We start from the raw sequence: 11,099 nt of genomic DNA on the forward strand, positions 1-11,099 counted from the left end.
GAATATAATACGCTTAGAGCGAACGATAGTTTGGAAGATGAGGAGTTTTGGATATTCGAGGACGAGGATATAGGAAAAGCGGTTTGATATTGATTTTTGGATGGATAACGATAAAGTATGTTAGGCATTCAGTTTTGGCAAGTTTGCATAGATCTTGCGGTTACTCGAGCAAATCTTAGCACGCAGGAAGTTGAAAGCCCCGATCAGGAAGGCAATTCGTTTACCCAGAACTCCTCTCTCGCAGAGCCACCCCACGGTTTTGTCATCGTTATTCTGAACGCGTCTCGGTATATCGTCTCTTAACTTTTCCGCTTTAGAGCTTAACTTCGTTCGCGCCAACACCCGCAGCTCCTCCTTAGTCCTTTTGTAAATTTCGTTACAAACGTACCAAGTGAATATCTATATATACATATATATATATATATATACGCATAGCCTCGAAGCCATCAGTCTGCGTTAAAATTACGCTTATAACTGAATAGCTATATAATATTTTAACTCTTAAAAAATGAAACTTTAAAGCGTATATTTTTTTATTTTCCATAAAATGCTAATCGATGCCACGTCTAAAGATTAGCCAGTCGATAAGACGAGAAGTCAGAAAAGACGTGGATGATTAACGATCGGTTTTGACGTCGACGAACTTTTGACGAGCATAAATACAGAAAGGGCCCAATAAACGATATTACGGACGATAATTCGACGATGATAGAACTTGGTAATTGAGCTGAGCGGTACTTAAAGGGAAATGGCGGGGGCAGTGAAGTTGGCAAGTTTCGAATATATAACCATTGAGCAAGATCAACCGGTGCTCGGAGCGTAGCGGTAACTCGATAATAGCTGAATAACGAAATTAATGGCAGATTTACATAGATGCATAACCATCCATTGAAACACGTTTGTCTTCCGGCTCTACGATGTTAGCGCAGCTGACCAAGCTTTGATATTAAACGTCCGAGGCGAGTGTTGCCGTGTTAACAATTTACCAGACACGGTTATAACCGGTTAATGCAAGTGCCGGAGGATTAAAGAAACTTGACCCATTACGATGCTCGTCTCGGTTGAGGCAAGTCTTTGAGTGATATTTTTCCCGTGAGAAAAGAAAAGAAAAGAAAGAAAATCAGCTAAGAATCGATAATATATTTGCGAATAAAATATAAAGGAAACCTCTTTAAGGGTCGAAAAGAAATCTTAAAACGATCAACATCCTTCTATAAATTGATCATTATGCATGATTGATGTGATATTCCAACTTGGCATTTTTAGAAGATTATCTGAAAACGCGATGATATCCAATCTATTCGATATTCTCTTATATCAAAACTACTATTCAAGTCTCTTAGGAGCTAGAATCCATCTCTATCGGATTCTCAATCTCGAGCTATGCTCCATCGGTTATAATCTCCACACGATAGTTACTTTTCCTTATTTTTTTCATTCCCCCGATTCTTTGTTTTCGAATCATCATCTTTTCATCGCGCATGTTCAGAGAATCTAAAAAGCTTTGATCCAAAACAAGCCTCCTTTCCACCCAGGGATGGAATTCGATTAAACCGGCTGTAAGGACGTTCGAGTTTCTTCGAGTCGAATTCCAGCTATCTATCTCGTCCTATCAACTTCGAGAGAAGAGTCCCATCCAAGTCATGATTCCACTTCAAGACTCTCATCGCATAACTTTCACGAGGAATTATAATTAGAAAAAAAAAAAAACCGACAGAGATTTCTACCTCAAGGATTATCCACGAGGCTTTGCTTTCGTGCACGCGTAAGGATTATAAACTTAGCTTTGTGGCCGCGTTTCAGGGCGCAAAAGGGGGCGGTCTTTTTTATCGAATCGAGCGAAGAGGCTGAAAACGTAAAATGAAACTCTTTGCAGCTGGTCCTCCGCCGTCTGTCCTTTAATTAAATCGTGCTCGCGCACTCGTCGCGCAGCCGGACAAATGTGAGAACTCCGGGGAAATTTGCGGCGGTGAAAAAAAAAAAGAAAAGAAGAAAAGAAAAAGAAAAAAAGAGAAGAAAAGTTTCCACCTCTTTGTGTACACTCCACACGTTGGTTGAAAGGGGGTGTTGGTTTATAGGGGAGCAACGATTCGAGTGGAACTGGTTGGAATTGGTTCGAGCGTCTATCGACGACCATCGTCGTGCGTCATCCTTGACCGGTTTGCGTTCGAGTTTAAAATCGTTTCCTTTCCCTGCCATTGCCCCGAACGCGATGCCTCGATTGTGATTTATAACAAAGTTGGAAGATCGATACCGTACGGATCGATGTATCTAGATCTAGTGGCAGAGCTGTTTATAGGATGAAGCGAGGGAAAAAAGAAAAAAGGAACACGATGTGGAACGAAATAGAGAATCGTATAATGCACGTGAAATTACGATAAAGAAAAATCCAATGCAGCCGTGTGTGCTTCTCGCACTTCGCTAATGGAATGGATAAAATATAGATATCCATTCGCCAGGTTTTACCGTACCGCTTCTACGTCGTTTTACTCTATCCGACGAGTTCGATTTTCTTTCCTTTTTTGATCTGGATTACGCAAAAACATTTTTATTCGAACAGAGAAAGTTGAAATTCCGGTGTTCATCGCCGATTAGATTTGAAAATAGTAATTAGATTTAGAGAGGTTGGTGCGGATAATTCAGAGGGGAAGTCGTGCAGAGGGCGAAATTTAATTAATTTCCATTCCAAAGGGAACAATACGAATACGTTCGAACAGTTAGATTTCTCGAAAAGCCTCGTCTTCTTTCTTAATATTCACGATGCCTTGTGTAGTTGTGAACTTCCTCGAGTCGTCTCGAAATTAATCAACATCCCAACCGGCGATCTAATTAAACAAGTTCGTCAACCGTGACGTAACCGAAACCTTGCAAATTGCACCGAGTTTCACACTGGTTTGGAGTTGGACGGTTTGGTGCGCTGGGTGTGTTTTCGATGTTCGATGACGACTCGATCAAGCCTTCCCTACCCTCTCCTTTGTATATCCTAGCAAACAACTATCTTACGATAACCAGATTTGAAATGTTTACGCGATATTCGAACGCGTAGCCCAAAATATCCGAAATATAAAACTCTACATCGTAATGTACCCGTGTCGCTTTATCATCAAACATCTTGGAACAATTGCCATTTCCACCACAAAACTTTTCGCACCTATAAAATTTCTTTCGACGTCGGGAACAAAACTCCCCTCCCCTCCATCGATTCACAACGTCCATCAAACTCCACATCAATCGCAACTTCCGTTCCAGCTTGAGAATTCACGCGACCACCAACTCGGAGAGAATTAACTCGTTGGCGCAGAACGTATAAACGAACTTCCATCGTACATCACCCGCCGCTCGAAGATTCAGTCGCATATATCAATCCTTTCGTTCCCCCATTTCCAACAATCAAATATTCTAACTCCTCCTCCGATCGAGTTCCGCGTTATAAAACTTTCGCGAGAGCGCCTCTTTCTGAAGTACTTTGCACACACTCACACACACACACCGACCCATCTGAAATATTATTCCCCGTCACGGAAACCAGGGGAGAGGGAACAACTTTAATCCTTGGAACGATGGCCGGGTCGCGAAAGGAGGAAAGGTTCGATTAATCATATAAGCAACTCGCACTCTCAGTTTCTCCAACGGCCAATTCGTACGACGATGCTGAGCCGCGAGAAGGGAGGAGAGTTCAACAGTTCGAAATTGTCACGATGATAAATCGGTATCGCGTATCTCGTCTCCGTACCACCGTTCGTACGCGGTTAAAACTCTGGACAGGTGTGCTCTGCTCTCTCTCCAGCTTTTCGTTGCGACACCTCGGCCGCTTTTGTCGCGCGGAAAAACAAAACGCGGGATAACCCATTTTCCTATGCCACGCGGGCGAGTTTTCCGCGGGATATTCCTCTTCCTTCGAGTGGAAAACAATCTCACCTGCCTCGTTCCCTCTTTCGTTCCGATTCCGCGAGAGGAAAGCGTTTGAAAATGCGAAATCGAAAATGTTGTTCGGTGTTTAACATTTTGTAAGAAAGTTCAAATATCAACGATGAGATTTTTTTATCACCGTGATGAAATTGTTACGTGAAAAAAATCAGTGTTTGCACACATGGATTTTATTCATGATGTTTGCAATAACCGTGGTTAATATCATCTTGGCGGTAAACATCGGATAGGGAGCATTTAAACGTGAATATTTATAACATTAACCAATCGGCCACTTGTTTGAACGTGATTCTATTTATCGATCATGATTCTAACTAATTGACTAATTCTGTTTCAAGCTTGTTCGGTACGCGGTGATAAAATCGTGTTTGCGATTTTGTGTACTCACTTGATTAATTAACTCGATGTATTTCTTTCCCCTTATTTGTCCGATTAATTTCTTCTATCCATAATTCTATATACGATATATCGGGGGAAATATATACATATATATAAAATTGCGAACGAAATATTTGTTTACTTTTTTCGCAGAATATTGTGTATGGCTTCGCGTATAGCTTCGCACGGTTTCACGCGATTTTCTATGATTTCTCGCAATCATCTCGCGCAAGGAAATAATTCTATACAGGCTATTTTCTCATAACGCAGTTTCCACAGATTAATTTCTCCCCGTTTTATATATACGTTCGTCGCGCAACAAATTTTTCCAATTCGAGTAATTTCTAGAATCTTTCCAGAAATACACTCAAAAGAAAAGACGCTATTTTTCTTAAAACAATTTCAACGAAACCCGGTCGATAAATAATAAACCCTCTCGCGTTTCATTCCGCGCGATTTCTCTCCCCTCGTTTTCAACACCACGCCATTCGAACTTTGACGCAGATTCACGCGGCGTGGCCGAGTTTCGACGCGGTTGCAGCGCGACGCGTTTATTCTCCCACGTAGACCGCGCGCATCGAGCACATCCGGCCAGTTTCACCGCCGATAACGCCCTCTCTCTCTCTTCCAGATGTAAATTAATTAAGCGGTCCTAAATCACGGCGATAAATCAACGGATGTAACGGTGTATCGTGGCACGGGATGCGTTTGATCGGCGCGACGCGTGGCGTCGAAATCGACGTCGCGTGTCAAGGGTTACGCCACGCGGAAAGCCACGATTTCCATCCGATAGGCGAAGTCGGGGCCTTCAGTGCTTAGATGGCATCGCTCGTTTCTACATCGACGCGCGTCAACCGATCTGTCACGCGGAAACCGTCGCGCCGCCCCTCGTCCACCCCCGCCAGCCTGGATTGAAACGCATCGATCGGTTGCCTAGATTCCATTGTTTCCGATACGCGGAATCTATGGTTTTCGCGTGATAATTTTAACTGGGTCGGCGTTCGGATAATGGGGCTACGATGCGGGTGAAGTGAAGGGTGGTGTGTTGATATATTTGCGGCTTTGAAAGGTTCTATGGGTTAAATACTGGTCGGATTCTATTTGTTACGAGGTATTTAATTTTGTGTGCGATCAATCGTTGGATGGAACGATGATAGAACTCTGTCTCGTTCTGTTCAAAAGTATTCCACGAATATGTGTATTGTTCTGTGAAAGTGTTTTAAAGTGAGTGATCGGTTCTTATTCTAGGAGAAATTTGTGGATATTTCGAGTGAAGGAGCTTAGCGTCAAGATGATTGATACGTAATCGATAATCTGCATCTACGTTTGTATATATATATATATATATATACATCGGTGATGTAAGTAATAATGAGAAATATTTTCGCGATTTTTTAGAGTGAAACGTTGAGACGGAAGCAGACGGAGAGATTATATGTAAAAATCGAAACGGTCGAATTGACAAATTAGAGAAAAGTGTATCGCTGCTGGTTGGCTGGCCGAGTTAAAATATCTGAACGAGGGACTTCAACCACGCTTCAAAGTGTTCATTGAGTACGTCATTCATTGAGTACATCCGTAACTGAAGTAGAGCGTTGAACACCTATTTAAGAACCGTATTGAGGTTACTATTTTGTCGGTAATTCCCATTTCGCGTTTTTCCCCCCTCGCTAAATAGAATGGGAATAACGACTTTTGAAAACTTAACGCTGCTTTCGTCGATTAAGAAACCACGATGACGAGCGATTCGTGTATTTTTTTTAGATTTTTTTTTAAGTTCAAATTGGATTCTCATTTATAATTTTACAAAATGTTTTCGAAAAACGTTTCGCTCGACGCGAGAATCGATAAATCGTCGGCCTTCTATCCGAATTTAATCCGAATTATTACGGATAAATACGGCCACGTTGATTTAAACGACGAAAGAAATAATGTACATACAGCTTAATTTACCTCTTTATAATATATTATCCCCTTCAATCACGGTGTATTTATTTTTAAATGTGAAAAATTTTAAATGCGGGCTATTTCAAAGGATAAATCGCGAGATACGTCATAATCTTTCGCAAAATCGTGGAATTTTAAACACACTGGTGGAAAATATCGCGCGAGCAGCAACGAAAACATTGAGCGAAACTGGCCGCAACGGGGACGGGGGAGGGATGGAAACGGCTTACTGAAAAATACGAGTTTGATAATCCGTCGCATTAGCGTTTGTGCCGTGAAAAGGGAGGAATCAGGTCGAAAAAAGGAGCGACGAAGAAGAAACGCAAAAATTGCGATCTTCGTTTTTCCATTTCGACATTTCTCATTTGCCATCCTTTCCGTTTGCGCTTCCGTTTTGGCGGTTCGTTACGTACGAAAAATCAACGTGCGAAAGGGTGGATTGATTATTTCTTAAAAAAAGTGAAAATATATAGTTGCGTTTTTATATCAATCAATAGGAACTATATTTTCTAATAGTAATAAACACTTTGATCGAATTTAGCACTGATGAATCGATACATGATTTGAATCGATAAAGAATCTGAAAAAATGTAGAGGCAAATTATTTCACTCCAGTAACAACAATCGAAATTAAGATAACTATCCAACCTCCATCGAGAAATCACCCTCTCTCTTCTCGTTTCCTCAGATCGCGTTTCGTCTCTTTCCTTTATCTCGATGTCCTTTTCTTCTTCTCCGGAGAACAGAGGCTCTCGAAACGAAAAACTTTGATCGCGATCTCCCTTATCTCGATCCGAATGAACCGAGCGAGAATCAAGCGGGAATATTTACCGTTCCAATCGTTCTTAATCGCGTAGCCGATAAGTTAAAAGTTGGCGAGGAGGAAAGATGGCCGAGGAACGCGACGTATCCATTGATACCCCGATCCGTCTCGTCTAAGGCGCCACTCTCCCTCCTCCACCCATCCCTTTTGTCTCCCCGTAACCGGAACCTCGCCTCCTCTCTCCTTGCTCCCTCCCCCCTGCGGGCAAACAGTCGGAATATTCGTTGTTGGCCCGCGCGAGTGAAGAACAAATATCGTCCACGCTCGATGGATCTCGGCGTTTAACGTGTTTGGAAACGAGCAGTGTGTGTCATCGCACATTACGCCGAGAAATAAATCAGTCGGTGGAAATCTGCCTCGAGGAGAGCCGCCTCGCCTTTGATTACGCCCGCACGTTTGGGATCGCGTGACGAGTGGAACAGTGGGAAACAAATGGAAACGCGAGCTTCCATGTTCTTAGGAAGAGCGGAGGATTTACTCGATTCGAGAAAACCGATCCCCTCGAAAACCGGGATTGATGGTAACATTGGGGTTGAAATATCGTTCGATTGGAAGTCAAGAGGGAGGGGCAGGTATTCAACGTCGAATGCTGGCGACGTGTCGTGGGTTTTTCTTGGGAGGGGAAATTTAGAAAGAGTGGGAGTACGCTGTTCCTCCATCGGTTTTTCAATTTTTCAACATCGTCGTATCGGATGCGTGTTAATAAACAAGGGGAGGAAAGGGGAGAAGAAAGAGGAGAAATCTTGGGAGGAGAAAATGGGAAGAAGGAGGTGAAGGGAAACTGGTGAATGGATGGAAGTGGAAACGTAATAGCTGAAGTATTCGCTAGTCGTAGACTGCGCGCCGGAAGTTGGCGAAACACGATTGCGTTTCACGAAATCTAGAATTTCTACCGCTCGCGTCGCGTAACATTAACTCGTGGCGCATTTACCTATATATACATATATATATACCGCGCTGCCGTATAAATTCAGATCGTCGTCGCACGTTTAATATGCATATATATGTATATATGTACCGAAATAGGAAAACGATTCTAGTTTGAGTCATTAGGAGGACGAGGAAGTAGGGATTAAGGCGTGTACATTACGCGGAAATTGTTGGAGTACGATTAGACGATTTGACATGGAAAAATTGATTCGAAGATGTTTCGTGATCTCGTATGCGCGATTAAACAATGCGAGAAGTTGAGTTCGTTTAACTTTCCTCTTCTTCGTGGCTCGAGATAAAGTGGATCGCGTGATATGTAAATTTGTAATTAATTCAATTTGTTAATTTATCCGGTAGAGATATACCGTATAATTTGTATACGTTGTTCGTTGTTCAAGTGTATAATAGATGGGATCAACCACTTGGTACGATCGTTTTAGATAATTTACAAGCTTGTTCCATTCTATATGAAAATACATTACGATATTTTGCGCGGAAAATTTGTATAACGTAGTAGTAACTTGATCATCACGTCAGTTTTTGCGCGGAGATGATTATACGAGAGGATAGAGGAGAATGGTTAATTAATAAATTATATTTCATAAATCGCGAACGGAGTGCATAATTTAAACAAAAGTGTTTATCGTGCGAAAATGCACTTATTTTCTACACTCGTTTAATACATATACACTCGTCGAGACAAAATGGAAATTTAATTAACGAACGGTTAAATTTTTATACGCCTCGAACAATCGGAGTTTCGTTTATACGATATTTATACGGTGCGCATTGCGAATGTACGAATCAATCCCGCTCAAAGCATAATATGTTCACCGTCCTCGAAACGATTATTAATCAGGCGTGATTTGATAAAATGCATAACTGGATGAAATTTGACGTTAAGCGACGTCGCAATCCAGATCGTGACGGTTGATTAATCGAATGATGAAACGCACAGTCATCGAAAGCCGCGGATAATCGAAATCGTGGCTGTGCACGGGCCAAGACACGCGCCTCTGATGCGCGATTAATCGATATTCCGACTAATTGATGCCTGACTCGATTAATAATTACAACGGCCCGTTCCGTCCCCTACCAGCGAATCGAACCCGCAAAAGCGACTCGGTTTCTAATCGAATCGAATCAAACGCGTTCCAATTTAACGAAATAACGAGACAGAGAGAGAGAGAGAGAGAGAGAGAGAGAGAGGCGCAAGGAGGAAAGAAATTTTCATTCTTCAATTTTATTCTACTAAGGAGGGAAAGAGGAGGAAGGGATGTTTGACATTGTGAAAAAATTGTTTGTTCTTCCATTGAAACAGCAAAGAAGGATCGTTAGCAATGAACGAACGACGATTAAAGGCAGTTGCAGATTTCAGAAGTAATTATTTCTGCGAATGCCATTTTCTCGCGAAACTTTGAAATTTTCTTTTTCTCTCTCTCTCTCTCTCTCTCTTTATCAAAGTTCGCGAAATTAAAAAATGAAATTGATTCGTCTAAGAAAAGTCGTCTAACGTTTCTACGAGTTTCTTTCGCGAGAATATTATTCTGGTGAAAAAGAAAAAGAAAAATGTCATAAATATCATAATAAACTTGATTATACCTCGTAATTGCAATTTATTATGAAAATTTATGACTCAAGCTCGACAACGTAGGTTGCATGCTTCCAATGTAATATCTAAAATCACACAAGAATGCACTTATCGTTCGTTTCGAGGATAGCGTGTTACAATCACCCTTAATTACGTCGTACAGGAATAATTATATTCCGTAATAACTTTAGATTAGGATCATGTTATACCCAAAATTTATTCCATTTTTTTGCGTAACGTTCGAGTCTCCACGAGTATCCAAGCGTCTAAAGTAGTAAAATCAAACGTTTGCTCCGCCGAATCGAGCCAATTTACCAAACTACCACCTTCGCGCAATTTTTCCACGAGACGTCGAACCCTGCTCCCTTACCTTTTACTAACTCGAGAATAGACCAGGTATCGCGAAATATAGAAAGACTCTCTCTTTATTTTCCCACCCAGAATGGAAACGAGACTAGCCCTTCCCTTTTCGCCATTTCTCGCGAAAAAAGGGACAGGACACGGAATCGTAATAACGGCGAGAAGGAGAGAAAAGGATGGCTTTGTGCCGGTGACGTTCTCATAACCACAGATTCCCTCCCCCGCTTTATCGGGTCTTTTTTCTTCTTCTTCTTTTTTTTTAACGGCGCATTACTTCCATCAAACGGAAGTGGCCATAATTGCGTGGCGCAATTAAGGTCAACCCCCTGGCGAGAGGGGTCCACCTAAGGGCAACCTCTTTACCTTTTTTTTCCTTTCTTTTCTTCTTCCTTTTTTTCTTTGTTTCCTTCTATTCCACCGCGTTCCTCGTTCGTCGTTTCTCAGTTGCCGTGTCCAATCAGCACCTGGATTAAGTTAACTGCATCGGCGCCTTTTCAATGGGCTCGTTCGTGCCGCGGCCGCGTTCGACGCGTTCTCTCCCTCCATCTACGCCCTCCTTTTCTCCTTTTCTCTGTGAAGAAAAAGGGAGGGGCAGGGAAGGGGAGGACGAGCTAAAGAAAGGAAGCTTCTTCCGTATAAAGAGACACTTGGCCAGACTCGGTCTCGGCCTCCAACAGACGCGGCCTGACCTATAATTGGACGATTGGATCCGGTACACTCGACCGCTGACCTATAACCAGTAAACCGGCATCGCGATAATGGAATCGAAATGTTCTTTTTTTTTTAATTCCTCGCACCATCTTTTTTCTTAATTAATGATATTATAACTGACGTGTTACGAGAGACGGTTTTGATATCTCCTTTTATCTTCTCCTCGGTATCGACAGCTCTTCCAAAATTTTAACGACTGAAATTATGAATAAAGTTCACCTCGGCGAAATTACTTAATATTATTTATTATCCGTAGCGTTTTAAACAAAGTTATTATTCGACGTTAGAACAATCAAAATCAAATTCGTTCAAACGATGGATTTTACGTTTTTCATTTTACGATTATTTTTTTACAAAAGATAGAAATGTGACTACGTAACAATCTATATATTTTTTTTATCATTAAAACTAACTTTATCCGGAATTTTAATT

At 41.7% G+C, this 11,099-nt stretch overlaps 1 protein-coding gene across 12 annotated transcripts in view; it reads left to right on the forward strand.

Annotated features, from left to right (window-relative positions):
- Nucleotides 1-11,099, forward strand: part of LOC107996637 (uncharacterized) — a 300,698-nt gene that overhangs the window by 101,047 nt on the left and 188,552 nt on the right. For 3 of the 12 annotated variants that reach the window (XM_062071008.1, XM_062071009.1, XM_062071013.1), the window contains exons 1-3: nt 5,017-5,416; nt 5,554-5,629; nt 5,704-5,859. The exons of 6 other annotated variants lie outside the window; for them this stretch is intronic. The gene's annotated coding sequence lies outside the window, so the exon portion shown is untranslated. Of the gene's footprint in view, nt 1-5,010; nt 5,417-5,553; nt 5,667-5,703; nt 5,860-11,099 lie in introns of those variants that run through there. 3 more of the 12 variants (XM_062071016.1, XM_062071007.1, XM_062071006.1) reach the window with 3 other exon arrangements.

The sequence above is a fragment of the Apis cerana genome, linkage group LG2, assembly GCF_029169275.1.
Source record: "Apis cerana isolate GH-2021 linkage group LG2, AcerK_1.0, whole genome shotgun sequence".
NCBI classification, from domain to species: Eukaryota; Metazoa; Arthropoda; class Insecta; order Hymenoptera; family Apidae; genus Apis; species Apis cerana.